Source organism: Cygnus atratus, chromosome Z (assembly GCF_013377495.2).
Source record: "Cygnus atratus isolate AKBS03 ecotype Queensland, Australia chromosome Z, CAtr_DNAZoo_HiC_assembly, whole genome shotgun sequence".
In the NCBI taxonomy this organism is placed as follows: Eukaryota; Metazoa; Chordata; class Aves; order Anseriformes; family Anatidae; genus Cygnus; species Cygnus atratus.
The window spans coordinates 3,762,859-3,774,476 of NC_066396.1; the positions used below are offsets into that span (position 1 = coordinate 3,762,859).

An 11,618-nucleotide genomic window follows, 5' to 3' on the forward strand; every position below is an offset into this window, starting at 1 on the left:
ATTAGAAAAGGTGATCTCAAGGTAACACAAGAAAAAGAACAGTTGTCTTCTTAAACGAGAACATAGCACTGGAAAATAAGCTGTGGTGCTTACAGACACAGATGGATACTTAATTAGATATTGCTCAGAAATGTCATTCTCCTTTTTCAGATGCACAGATATTGACCCAAAAAAGCAATTCTGTAAAAACTTCTGGGCTAGCTTTTTTCAGCAAATTATTTTATCTTCCAGCCACACAAAGCAAGTACCAGTATGTGGAAACCTTTAAACATCTACCTGTACATGAGAAATACTTTCAGGTCACGGACTCATTTGTAAAGGCACACAATTTGCTCTCTTTGAAAACTGCACTTTTGTGAAGAAAGCCAGGAGGATTCCAAAGGTCAGATGAGCAGAGACAGCCCAGCCAGTCTAACAGCTCACTGCCACTCGTCAAGATGGTTTTTACCCGCTGCTTACGAGTGGGCAGTCCTGCTCTCTCCTTCGCACCAAAGCTGGCTCAGCCTTTCTTGGGTAGATTCACTTCAGCAGGAAAAAAAAATAAATGTATATATATATAAGAAATTTTCTGCCAGAGCTGGCAGTAAGACTAGGAGAGGGAGGGCATGGAACAAAGCATCCCTTCAGATAAAAACAAACCTGACAAAAAAATGCCTGCTGTTTGGTCTCATCACACCTTGAACTCACAGGTTCCAAATCCCCACAGGAGGGACTGCCGAGTGTTTCTTTCACAGCACTGTTTGCTCTGAGATTTTTGAAGATAAAAAATAATTAAAAAGTAAAAAATGAAATTTAAACAGAGGTATTAGTAGTTCCTAAAGAACAGCTATTGTGGAATTTATGCTATTAACATATTCTACTGCACAAATAATTGTATCAAGGACAGTATGGATGCTCTTAATCAATAACTGGCCACATGTGCATCCTTCATAACATTTTTGTTTTGCTTTCAGCAAAGCAAATGTCCTTCAGAATTGTAAATCCTGCCATGTCAGTAGGAAATGAGTTTCACCCAAAACAAATGGTAAGGCCTGACATACTTAACAAACATCATGATAGCCTCATCTTCATTGTACGTTGTCTTTTTAGGTGTTATTGAACTGATTCATGATAAAGAATGAAGCCAGCGCCCTCTCAGCAGCTGTGGGTACGACAGACTCAGAAGAACTAAGTGCCTCGTAGCAGCTCGCTCTTAAAAGTCACTTTAGAGCATAGAACCACAGAATATCCTGAGTTGGAAGGGACCACAAGGATCATCAAAGTCCAGCTCGTGGGTCCCCAAAGGACCACCCCAAAATCAGACCATGTGTCTGAGAGCATTGGTCCAACGCTTTTTGAGCTCTGCCAGGCTCAGTGCTGTGGCCACCTCCCTTGGGAGCCTGTCCCAGTGCCTGACCTTTCCCCTGCTTATGACTGCTCTTACACCAGTTCCAGCAATTGCTTACATTAAAAAATACGTATCTAGCAAAATACTGTCCTTTAATGCCATTTTAGCATTGAAAGAAAAAAAGGTTGAACAACCCACCTCCTCGTACCACTAGCCATTCATTCACAAGCTATAATTTGAAAAAGTATGTTACTCGTTTAGAAAACGGAGCTAACTAAAGCAGTCTGCCCAGAGGAAATACACCTCACAGCTCCAGTTTTCATCTAAATGGTTTTACATTTATATAGACCTAAACAATACAGTGGCTCAAACTTCCATAAACAATGATTTCTATCAGCAGTGGATTATCTCCCATTTACCCAAAGCAACTGAGCATGGATGGAGTAAGAGGTAAACAAGTTATAGACAAATGTATACAACTTAGCCCAATAAAATTGTGTAAAAGTCTTTTTTTTTTAACATTAAAAAATGTAAACATTCTGGCAAGAGCAGCAGGAGCTCTGAATCAAGCACTTCTTTAAGGACGGGGAGATGGGAAGGACAGAAGCAGCACACAGCCTGGATACTGAGGAGCTGACCGTAACACCCAAGACTAATTCATACTAACAGAACAATAACTTGGACAAACACCAAAGTTGTGCCCACTTGTGACAGAGAATCACACGACTCTGGATAAGTGGAGTTCCAGTGACTGGCCACTTCCTAATGTTTGCCTAAGACCTTTGCAGGTGTACCCACATATTTGCCATGCCTTCTTTTCTACTGTAACCTGCTTCCGCACCATTAACATCCATCAGGCTTCCTAATGCAGCAAACTCATCAGTGCCATTCTCGTACTAACACTATGCGTGGATGTTCCCAACAACAAAATGCCTAAGTAATTAAAAACTAATCAATCCACAGGATTAGACCACTATACAAAACCTAACTTGCGTGATGACAAACAAGGAAGCAGCGATGCTTTCTGGACTGCTGTCTTTTGTACTCCTCCACCTCCTCCCCAGGGATACCGCGCATTCTTAGCACATGCCTTTTATTTCCCTCTAAGTGTCACACATACCTCTGCACTTAAAACAACACAACTGCAAACAGGACTCAATTTACCTCAAGACAGTTGACTCAGCGCTGTGTGGATGTGCGTGCACGATGCTCTAGAGCAGATTTTTCATAACACTGAGCCACCCCCGCACGGATACTGTGTAATTTATATAGTGTTCCTTTGAAAATGCTGCCCCGAAGCTGACTCACGAGCATACCTAATTCTACCTAAGGCACATTTCTGGGAGTGGAGTTGGCTCTTTATCAGATGATTCATAAATCAGGCCTGGTAGCAACCCTAAAGAATAGGACCCTTTCTGCAAGGGACGTGGTAAGAGAATTGAGGTGTGAAACAAAAGAAGAAAGGATTAAAGTAATGCTCTGTTTCAACTGGTTTTGCATAAACAAACCGAGGTTAAAAATAGGCTGCTCCTACTGCGGGCTCAACAGGCTGCTATACAAATTATTCAAGGCGGAATAAAAACGACAAGCATATGTATTAAACAAAGGTTCATGAAGCATCCTTTGAAACCTTTAAAAGCAACATTTTCCATTGTTAATAAGAAACAAGGTTTTACATTTAAATACAGGTCTTTGCATTATAATGTTTAATGCACACATCCTGCCTCTTCCAAATAAAATAAACTGTACAAATAAAATAAAGTAACTACCAGCTATGGGTTACTTTACAAGCTGACACAGCCTTCCAGAAACATTCACCAGCTGCATCAAAATCCCACAAAAATCACAGTCCTTGTAAAAATAAACCCATTAGCATACAGATAAAGGCACATTTACCCTTCTAAAATACCAGTTCTTCCTCAGAGCATAACTGTTTTTCTTCCAAGTGCACAGTGATCTAAAGTCTACAGCACTCTCTACTCCATAAATTACAGAGGGCATATTTTTATTACTATCTGTTCCTAAAAATTTAAGAGTTTCACTCAGATTTTCTTTATTCTTTCAATAAAACTAGTGGTAGAAATCCATGCTATAGAGAGCCATGTTTCATTTCTTTTTCTCTCTGCCATATATTCGCTTGCACAAGATCACCCTACTGAGGATAGCCATAGAGATGTACTATCTTTTTGTAAGACTTTGAGTTTAACAAACTTTCCCATTTTACCTACCCGTTTCTATAACTCAAAAGAAATGTATTCTGTGCTTCCTCCGTTGGTTCATGCCATTTTAAATACGCACACCTCTTCTCCAGAAACGTTGGTCCGTTGTTCTACTGTGGTCAATACAGCAATGCTCACAGAAATGCCACATCTTAAATTGTTTGGGAACAACAGTAACGCTTCAATCCTGGTCTTCAGAGTGCAGATTTGCTTTCTATTAAGAACGTTTACCTGTAAAAGCCTGAAAGTAATCACACATTGCATTACCCGCTAATAGCTCAAAAGGCAAGAGCAATGTAACTTTGAGGTACGAGTCATCTCACTGCTGTCTCCGGCAAAATCAAAGCTGATCCAGCACAGACAGGCACAAACGAACACTCTGTACCCTGCTGCTGCTGCTATTTGGAAAAAGTGAAGCAGCAGCGAGTGCTGTGGGATACTCATACGGCAGCTCCACAAGTCCTTCAGCCTCTCCAGCAGCTCAGTGCCACTGTGAGGAGGCAGAACTGCCCACCTGCTGCTCCGTCTGCGATTCGACCTCCCAGGAGGGAGCTCCCCACCTTATCGCAGGGCCAGGGGACTAAACGAGATCAGAGAACTGCACTCCAGGAGAGCAACGTGAGCAGCCTAACGCAAAGGACCTGCAGCGAGGGACAACACTGGACAATTCACCTGATCTGGCAAAACATCGCCCTGTAATTAAACAATCCTTGACGCGGGGAGCACAGACACTCTCAATAGAGAGAGCTGTTTTGTCAAGTTCTGTGCCACTGCTCCCTTCCAGTTAGGGGTCTTCCTGCTGCAGGAACCACGCTGACTCCTGCACTCCTCCTGCAGCTGGTGCAGCACACGAAGGGAATCACCAGCAGCTCACAATCTCTCAAAGCTACCTAAAAGACGAAGTCATTCAATGAACTAGCACTGGTATCAATTTGACAGCCATCTGTCTTTAACAAAGATGAGTTAACAGGCATATTAAGCAAATTTACAGTCTGCAAGTATTTTACACATCGTTGTCACATATTAGTATGAAGGGAGTAAACACAAACCAAATTTCGTGTATTTTAAAACTTGAAATACTTTAATTCAATACCAATACTGTTTTTTCTAAAGCCAGAATCTTCCTGCCACATGTGGAAGTGACATAAACGTTTTACGGTCTGGACAGCAGAAGAACTAGGTGACAAGCCCAGACTCTACGCAAAGGCTGGAAAAGATCTATAAGCCAGACCCTCACCTCAAGTCATTTCCTCATCCGCAAGTTATTAGCATTCATTTTTTGACTTAACTGTTAAGCTAGAAGTGCAAAATCTAAATGCTGTGACATGAAATTGCAGTAGGCATACTACTAAAAAATGAATGGTATCAGTACACTAAAGAGAAAGTCATGCAGTCGAATTATGAAAATTTTAGCAACAGTAGACATCAACTGCTGTTGGGCTGTTACTGACAACAAAGTCTCTTTTTTTAAAACTAGTAATAAGAGATACCAATTTATTTTGGTGTCTAACAGATCGCTGACGTAGTCTTTACACATCCAACATGCTCCACTGAAGGAAGCGCTCATGACGCTGCTCTGTTGTGACCTAAGGACCCAGTAAGCCACAGACAGAGCTCCAGCAGAAACAGCCCGCTGCCTTCTCGCTAAGAACGTTCACCTGTGCTGCTGGACTGTAACCAAGACCACAGCTCAGAAGACAGCCAAACCTTTAGTCTGTATTTTCACAAATCCTAACGCACTGCTCCCTATTTGAGGTTTCCTAAGAAACTACTGTGACAAAAAAAAATGGGAAATTCTCACGCGACGCAGCAGCCATAGATGTGTGGACGCAGGCAGTCAGCAAGAGACTGGGGCACGATCTGCTACAGCAGGAGAACAGAGCACGTAAGGAAAAAGGACAGGAGAGGGTTAATTAGCTTTTGACAGCCAGCAGGTGAATAAATTAGTAGGAAGTACGCAGGTTGGTTCTACAGCTGAACAAAAGCTGCTCTGGGTATTTCTAACACACAACTGACTGGGTCAGAAGCCAGCTGCATGTGCATTATGAATAATGCTTTTAATGCTGTTTTTACTATCAGATACTTCCTAAAGCATTTACTTCCAGCTGGCACAGGTGAAGAAATCAGACCTTTGCTAGGACAGGACAACAGACAGACCAGGAAACAGGCATTTCTTTCCCATAATGTACAGAAGACTTTGCATATATTTGACTACAGGGATTAAATATCATTCTTGGTAAGAGAACACCAAGTTATCAACTATAAAGAGAGCAAAAGAAAACTGGATGGTAGTTTTCATCAGTATCATCCAGGTATTAACAGAAAAAAAGCCTTACCCTTAACTAAAAACACTATTTACCCCCAAATGATTTTTGCATTATTGTTCTTTACTTAAGAAAAAAAGCTCAGCTGGAAGAGCTTTCTTAAGAATAATGCTAATAATTAACAATAGCAGATGTGTAAGTAACATACATACAACTTTCCTAGATGTAGAAGAAAAAATAGTGTTAAGTCTGGAATATTTATTAAATCCCACTGTGTTCATCCAACACAGCCCTATCATTGATGTAGCTTTACGAATTCCATAGGAACAATAAAATTCACTACAGGTGTTAAGCAGAACAAGCACTTTCACCTTACAATACAAAAAAAAAGAGAAATCAAGCATCTTATTAAAACAACTTTTAAATTACGTGAGATTTACAGTTTCATAAGCCCTCAAAAATTAGCTAACTGTGATATGATACTCACTAGACTTCCCTAGCTTAGTTTTGCTGTATTCAACAATTTCTGGAGTTTCTGTGATTATAGTGGGCTGATAAAAGCTGTAGATCAAGCATGGCCTGGGATCCAAAGCCTGTGAATTGCCTTTGACATGACTTATTAATATCAGTAACCGAGTCATAGAAAACAAAACTTAATTTCATTTAAAAAAAAAAAATAACACAAATTTATTTTTAACTCCTCATATTCTATGCAATGCTGATCCAAAGGTACTACGGGTTCTGGAGGAACCATAGCTATTGACAACTCAAACTGTATTTATAAGTAATTCAGCTCGTGGACACCGTTGCCTACAAGCACGTTCTTCCCCACACGACAACTTCATTTCCAAAAGATATCCTGTGAAATGCAACGAGGCCTCAGGCTACCAGCATTTCATCCAGCTTACTTCCTTAGCAGAGTCTCTAAAAAAAACAACCCTTATCTTACATTGTATTCCTAACGAGAGTACTTGGGATTAATAGACAGCTTCCTGGCCCAGCCTTTATCACTCTTCTTCCCTAAAATTTTGCTTGTACCAGGTTACTTAGATGTCTCTATAGCAAGAGCTGGCATTCCCACAGAGCAAGAACTGGGAGAGTAAACTGAGGAGTCGGGAGATTTCCAGCTGATTAGAAACCATGGTACAGGAGAACCGTGCTATCTTAATCTTATCTGGCTATCATGTTAAGTTGCTTCTTTTTACTTCAGCAAGTTTGACAGGACTGTTGGAGCATACGGTGCAAACTGCTATCATGGAAACGTAATATTCCCAATGAAAAATCAATTACTGAAATGTTAGAAACTACTCACAGACAACCGGCATTGCAAAGCCTGGCTCTCAGCTATTCCCAGCTCTGCTACTGAGAGCCTCTTGGTCTCTATCCATTTTGAATGAATGGAAGTGAAATCTGCTTTCTCCGAAATAGTCTTGGAAGACTAATGACCAAGCACTATGAAATAGGACATTACAGAAGAAACGTGGCAAGGACATTATCCAACCACAGTCAGTTTCTGCCTGCTCACTTTGAGGAAATCCTAAAGCATAAAAGCAGAAGAACATCCTGCAGGATGCTGCAGAAGTTTCATTATGAAGTCAAAGCAAAGATCCAAGCACACTGAAACAACAGTGCTAGCTTGAGTCTTAACTACCTGCATTTAATTGAAGTGTCCACCTGTTCTTCTTATGACTTAAAGCTGCCAGACTGAGACCCAACAGCTTTTAGATGTCTTCTGGGAGATGAGTATCACAAGGTGTGATAAGGCCAAAGCCTGTACACTATTTTGCTAATTAAATCCATTTCTGAACATTCAAGAGACAGGGTATGTGGTGAAATCGATTTTAAAATACCTTAAATAAAAAGGGGTACTAGGTCAGATCCCTCTGAACCTAAAGATGACTCACCACACAGCCATGGGCACGTTACTTGACCTCCCTGTGCATTCAGTAATGCATCTGCAACGGTGTAACTGCAACACCTCAGCCACTGAGCTGCATCTCATTTCCAGTCCTGAATGAGTAATCGCCGTGTGCCTCAACTGCAGAAACAAAGTCACATCCGTGCAGAAATTACTACACCGTATCAGCTCTGCTCGTGCTCATCAGCCATGCGAAGGGGAAATACAAACAAGTGTGAACAGGCAACCACAGATTTCAATTCTATTAGCAGCAACTGGGTGAGCGACACCATCAGTTGCTCCAGGCAAGTTCAGAGATGGACTTGGGATAAAGCAACTGCAGAGGCTTATGGTTATTCTACACCTAAATTTGTAATTAAAAAAAAAAAAAAAGAAAAATACTGTGTTGTGGTTTTTTTCCCCCTCAGAACTGCCCAGTTACATCCAAGCTCCCAATTTGCAGACTCAAAGCAGAAATTTTCGCTGCAGCAGATCCCCGTGCCGTAACAGCTCAGCTGCCCCACAGCGACGAAGTCAAAAGCTTCGGTTCTCTGCTGAGCTCCGCTTCGTGTGCTGGAAAACTGAGCCAGAAGTGGCTTCCTTGCTGCCCTGTACACAGCCTAAGCTGCAGTCCCAGCATTGTAATCGTGCGGCAGTTCTTTTTATCCCTGTGCTCATTCCCAGCCCTGAGCCCGTCACGCTCTCCCGCGGCCGTTTCATTTTTTGTTCCCCACAATGTGTAAGTCAGCAAATACTGTTCAAGTTCTGGTACTTCCTTCCAGGAGCTCCTCTTCTGAGGTGCGAGTTAACGTGCTTGCTGCTGCAGTACTGAAATCTTCCACTTTGATCTAGTAAATGTGTTATTAAGCCTGCTGCCCAGTTTCTGTCAATGTTTACGGGTTTGAAAGCCACACGGTCAGCTGCAGACAAAAACGCAGAAGCCGAGATTGACCATAGACCCCGTGCTGTCAGAAAGTACCATCAACCCACCGCCTCTGAGACGTTACGGAGAATGAGACACAGGTTGATGGAACAATTTACTCATGTGAAAAGTTTCCAAGCTTTCAACGTTTTCAGCAGTAATATTTTGGCCAGAGCGTAACCAGGCAGCTCTGACCACGCAGAGCAAAGCCACCTCAGCACAGCGTGCGGATACTCTCACCTTGGAAAAAGATGTTTTTGTGAAATGCTGATAATCCAGGTGGGTCGCAAACAGCACAGGCATCCTTGGTGGAGCAGGGGGATGATGGGATCATATGTAAGAGACAGTGAAAAAAGTGAACAAAATCGGTTCTGGCCTTGGAGGCAAGGCGAGAAAGCCTGCACTGTAAATGTAAACACCCAGCACGGAGACGGGGGGGGGGGGGGGGGGGAAGGTCAGGAAAAACGAGGCAATTATTTCTTGTTCTGATCAGGTTACACCAACCTATCTCCCTAACGCTTCGCGTTCAAAGCCCCTCATGATTCTCTATATTTGCTCTTTGTTCATCCAGTCTTATCTTACCCCACTAATCCCCACCTCCTCCACGCTGTCAGCTGCCCGTTCGCCAGACGCAGGCAGACATCCTTCCTTCCTACCTCCCCGTTATCGCTCACGGCACAGCTCGGCTCACGTGCTGGGACCGCCGCACATTTACCGTTCCCAACTGCCTTGCGGTCGGCTTCGGGTTTCTTCCCCTTTTGCTTCCCTCCGCGGTACCCAGCTCGACGCATCCACTCATTTCCCAACTCGTTTTTTTGTGCGCTTCGGGTTTTTACCGAGCGGGCAGCCCTCGTGCAAGAGCGGAGGGTCAGGCTGCGCCGCGACGCGCGTCGTGCGCGAGGAAAGAGCCCTTTCCTCTTCCTGATTTCCCATGAATTTCTCATCGCACCTCTTTGTGAAGCCTATGTGCTAGCCAACTAGCAATTAGCTCGAAGAGCAAACAGAAATAGTCAACACATTATAATTAAAAATTCAAGTGCTTAAAAATGAGTCAGAAGTGTTATTCTCATACTTGAGCACAAATACCAGCTGCCTATACTCATGTACTGCCTTCCCTCACCCCCCGTCCCTCCTCCTAGCCACCCAGACAAAACACCAGCCTTGCTGGTATGCCAGAACCACAGAGAGCAACCTTTTATTAGCTTTTAGTAGCCACATAACCACCTGCTTTGGAGCTTCCTTCGCCAGCAGCAGGCTCCTCTAGATCACTGGACACATGAAATGCTCAGAAAACTGCTGAAAACCGACTGCCATGAGGGAGATGAGCTCACTGCACTTCACCCCACTGCTTTTGTACCGAGCGTTTACCTGTGATCTGAGCTCCACGTGGGGCGTCTGGGTTTAGCAAACACGCCTCACAAGCAACTTACTGTTCTCCTCAAAGGTCGTTACAAACTTATTTCCTCCTCAGAGGCAGCTTTCCCTCCTCCAGGGCAGAAGGGAAGCTGCACTGCCTGACTTCAGCTCTTCTCTCAGAAACGGCGATTACGGGTGTGAAGGGAGGCAGGAGGGCCACACGATGAACACCTCAAAGGATCGCCATAACCACTTCCCACTTATTTGGAGTACACGGTATATCACCAAGGTCAGACCTTGAGTTTATAAACCGATTTAAGCAACTTAAAACACTTTAGGACAAACATTTTAAGTGTAAACGTTTGTCTGCTGTTCTAATGAGAGAGGTAATACATTTGCACTTAAAGTTTTCAGCCTGAAAACTGCAAGTATCCTGTCCTGTAAGTAGATTGCTGTTTGGTCTTATGCTTGACAAGTACCAGAAAAGACTTAAAGCCAAATAAAAATCTACTTGGAGAGGAGGTGTTTAAGAGAAAACTTACATTTTTCAGGAGATGATTACGGGTCCAAAGCTTTACACTGTTCATTCGCTTTTAAAAGCCAGAATTACAAGCCAGTAAAAAAGTAACAAATTGGGACTTACACTTATGCCACAGCCTCTCCACATCCAGGTTGTTGGAGCCTTTGAGGTGCAGCAGGGCACTTTGTGCTGGTTTAAAGCACGCAGGGAGGTGCAAGCAAGACCCTGCTTAACTTGGTTATCGCCGTCAGGGCCTCACACAGATACCTACGGACGCCAACACGTGCAGCCGGATCCCACCACGAAGGAACCAAGACGCAAGCACAGCCAGGAGCTGCTGGGGAAGGCTGGAAGCTCCCTGCCAGCTGCACAGCCCCCCGAAAAGAGGGGGCGAGACTTTCTGGAGCAGCCTCGTAGGTGTTTGCCTGACAACCTCGATGCGAAGCTGTAACACTGAAACTGGGGAAAGCGCTTGGCTGCTGCAAGCCGCTCGGTCTGCCTCTCTTTTTACTCAAAGAGGGGCAAGTGGCAGAGTTAAACTTTACATTCTCCTCGCTCAAAGCCGCACCTGCGCCCGCTGCGCCTCGGCAGCCACCTCGGGCTGGCTGAGCGGTGGTGACACCACAACTTTTCCCCCCAAAAAAAAATCCAACAACCCCCCCCCCCAAAACACCGCCACGCGAAACGAGGCCGCGCACAGCACCGGCGGGGCGCACAGCACCGGCGGGGCGCGCAGCCCCACACCTCCGCCCCCAAAAGTTGTGCTTTCCTCCCCAAAATCTCACCCCTCCCCCCCGCCTCGAGGAGCGGGCAGCGCCCGTAACACCCCCCGTCCCCCCCCCCCCCCCCCCCCCGGGGGCGACAGCGTGACGGGACGCGGGGTAACGGCGGCCACAACGGCGACAGCGGCCGGGCCCGGCCGCTCCGCCCGCACTCACCTGGGCGCCGAGGGCCCCTCCTGGCCTCCCCCCCGGGGGGCAGCGGCTGGGGCATGGGCGGCCGGGAGGAGCCGGGGGGGAGGGACTCCGCCGCGGCCCCGACACCGGAGAAAATGTCCCCGGAGGCCGCGGGGCTCCGCCGCCCGCCGTCACTTCCGCAGCCGGAGCAGGCGAG

At 45.0% G+C, this 11,618-nt stretch overlaps 1 protein-coding gene across 4 annotated transcripts in view; it reads right to left on the reverse strand.

The window, feature by feature from the left end:
- ARK2N (arkadia (RNF111) N-terminal like PKA signaling regulator 2N) overlaps positions 1-11,618 on the reverse strand; it is a 43,610-nt gene extending 31,992 nt beyond the window's left edge. Inside the window, exon 1 of one of the 4 annotated variants that reach the window (XM_035559972.2) lies at positions 11,444-11,618. The gene's annotated coding sequence lies outside the window, so the exon portion shown is untranslated. Of the gene's footprint in view, positions 1-3,555; positions 3,783-7,714; positions 7,735-11,443 lie in introns of those variants that run through there. The other 3 variants (XM_035559973.2, XM_035559974.2, XM_035559975.2) reach the window with 3 other exon arrangements.